Source organism: Schistocerca nitens, chromosome 5, assembly GCF_023898315.1.
Source record: "Schistocerca nitens isolate TAMUIC-IGC-003100 chromosome 5, iqSchNite1.1, whole genome shotgun sequence".
NCBI classification, from domain to species: domain Eukaryota; kingdom Metazoa; phylum Arthropoda; class Insecta; order Orthoptera; family Acrididae; genus Schistocerca; species Schistocerca nitens.
Window position 1 is genome coordinate 827,214,654 of NC_064618.1, and position 2,855 is coordinate 827,217,508.

The 2,855-nt window shown below is 46.4% G+C and overlaps 1 pseudogene; it reads left to right on the forward strand.

Moving 5' to 3' along the window:
* The first annotated feature begins 977 nt into the window (after positions 1-977).
* Positions 978-1,095, forward strand: LOC126261465 (5S ribosomal RNA; annotated as a pseudogene).
* Positions 1,096-2,855: the final 1,760 nt, after the last annotated feature.

Below are 2,855 nucleotides of genomic sequence, written 5' to 3' on the forward strand. Positions count from 1 at the left end.
GCGTTTCTGAAGAAGGGAAATTTGTTAACATGGAGTATTGATTTAAGTGTTAGGAAGTCGTTTCTGAAAGTATTTGTGTGGAGTGTAGCCATTTATGGAAGTGAAACGTGGACGATAAATAGTTTAGACAAGAAGAGAATAGAAGCTTTCGAAATGTGGTGCTACAGAAGAATGCTGAAGATTAGATGTGTAGATCACATAACTAATGAGGAGGTACTGAATAGAATAGGGGAAAAGAGGAGTTTGTGGCACAACTTGACTAGAAGAAGGGATCGGTTGGTAGGACATGTTCTGAGGCATCAAGGGATCACCAATTTAGTACTGGAGGGCAGCGTGGAGGGTAAAAATCGTAGAGGGAGACCAAGAGATGAATACACTAAACAGATTCAGAAGGATGTAGGCTGCAGTAGGTACTGGGAGATTAAGAAACTTGCACAGGATAGAGTAGCATGGAGAGCTGCATCAAACCAGTCTCAGGACTGAAGACCACAACAACAACAACAACAACAACAACAACATTAGCAAGTACAGAATCTGCATAAGAAAGGACAACTGGCCTCAGTTTCCTGTTATGAGGAAGAGCATTGTGAGGCGAATCTAGTGAGTCATGTAGTGACATTTCAGTGTTGAGGCGGGACCTATCTCCATTAGAGACCTTTAACTCCGACATATGGCAGAGCGAAGTAAAAGAGCTGCGATATAGCTTTCCGTTTCGGATGTGTGCCGTGCCGGAGTGGCGAGTATCGGCGGCAGGGGCTGCTATGAATTATGCATGGAGCTGGGGACCGCGCCGGAGAAAAAGGATGGAATGGAGTCGGCGCGCCACGGTCCATCGGGCGCGCGTGCTGCGCCGGGCCGCGGCCGACCCTCCGCTCCAGTTCCCAGCCGCAGCAGTCGTGGCAGCCAGCACTCACTGTGCCTGCGTCTGTGTCACAGCTAGGGATGCGAAGAACCGACCGATTAAAACTGACACCGGTGGCAACGGCCTTGCCGCAGTGGATACACCGGTTCCCGTCAGATAGCCGCAGTTAAGCGCTGTCGGGCGTGGTCGGCACTTTGATGGGTGACCATCCAGGCCGCCATGCGCTGTTGCCATTTTTCGGGGCGCACTCAGCCTCGTGATGCCAATTGAGGAGCTACTCGACCGAATAGTAGCGGCTTCGGCCAAGAATACCATCATAACGACCGGGAGAGCGGTGTGGTGACACCACGCCCCTCCTATCCGCATCCTCCACTGAGGATGACACGGCGGTCGGATGGTCCCGGTAGGCCACTCGTGGCCTGAAGACGGAGTGCTTTTTTACTTCAGCTCCGAATAACCGGTACTTTTCGGTATTTGTTTGATCTATGTCGTAGCAGGAGTGTTTATTTTTGTACTAATAAAAGGATAAAAAACCGAGATGAGAATAGCTATAGCAGCAATGCTAAATTTTTCCTTTTTAAAAAAAGAGTAGTTTTTATTCCTAAAATTTGCATTGATTTGAAAAATTGCACTATTATGAAAAATGGGAAAAGCAGTCAGTGCTATGGTGATTACGAGGGCTGTTCGGAAAGCAAGGTCCGAATGGGTGCGAAATGGAAACCACAGTGAAAATTCGATGAATCTTTGCACACAAGTATTGGGCAGTGTCTCTAGTATGCCAGTCGGTCGCACCACTTCCCTCTCTTCAGTTCTGAGCACTTACAGATGCCTCGGAAATAGTGTCTTCCGCCAAGCATGAGAGCCTGGAGACAGATATCGCCTGATATCATGCAACCCACTTTACGCAACTGTTATGCGTTTCTTTCTTCACTTCCATTTTCGGCCGCACTCTGTAGGGGCAATGAAAATATTCCTGTGGCATTTTCGAAGGGAAGTGTTAATCATCCATAATACAGCCCATAATTGGCTCCCCCTGAGTTGCATCTCTGCTCACATGGCCCACTGGCAAGGAAGACAACATGTACTTTTCGGTATTTGTTTGGTCTCGGTCATAGCAGCAGTTTTTATTTTTGTAGTAATAAAAGAATAAAAAAAACGAAATGAGAATAGCTGTAGCAGCAATGCTAAATTTTTCCTTTTTGAAAAAAGAGTAGTTTTTATTCCTAAAATTTGCATTGTTTTGAAATATTACGCTATTATGAGAAATGGGAAAAGCGATTAGTGATTACGAGGGTTGTTCGGAAAGCGAGGTCCGAACGTATGCGAAATGGAAACCACAGTGAATGTTCGATGAATCTTTGCACAAATGTATTGGGCAGTGTCTCTCGTACGCCCGTCGATCGCATCACCTCACTCTTTTGAGTTCTGAGCGCACAGAGAGCGCGTAAAGATGCCTAGGAAATTGTGTCTCCTGCCAAGTATGAGGGCCTGGAGAGAGATTTCCCCTGATATCATGCAGCCCACTTGACGTAACTGTCATGCGTTTCTTTCTTCATGACAGTTTTCGGCCGCACTCTGTAGGGGCTATTAAAATGCTCCTGCGGCGTTTTTGAAAGGAAGTGTTTAATCAACCATAACACAGCCCGTGACCCACTGGCAAGGAAGACGACATTTTGGCACGGACAATGAGCTGTAGATCAGGGCAGAGGATTGGCGGAAAGCATGGGCGGCTGTCTTCTATTACGATGGTACTGCGAAATTGGTACAACAGTATGACAAATTTCTAAGTCGGAGCAGCGACTATGTAGAAACTAACTGTTGGCAGTAAAACAGTTTTGATTTTCACAGTGGTTTCCAAAATTGATAACAGGTACACTACTGTCTCAGCAGTGCTATATCGATTCTTATCTAATGTGGCTGTTGCTCGTTTCTGTCGGCACTGAACGAAGTAAGGTCCGATAGTTTCCAAAATTGACTTTGACTCCCCCATACT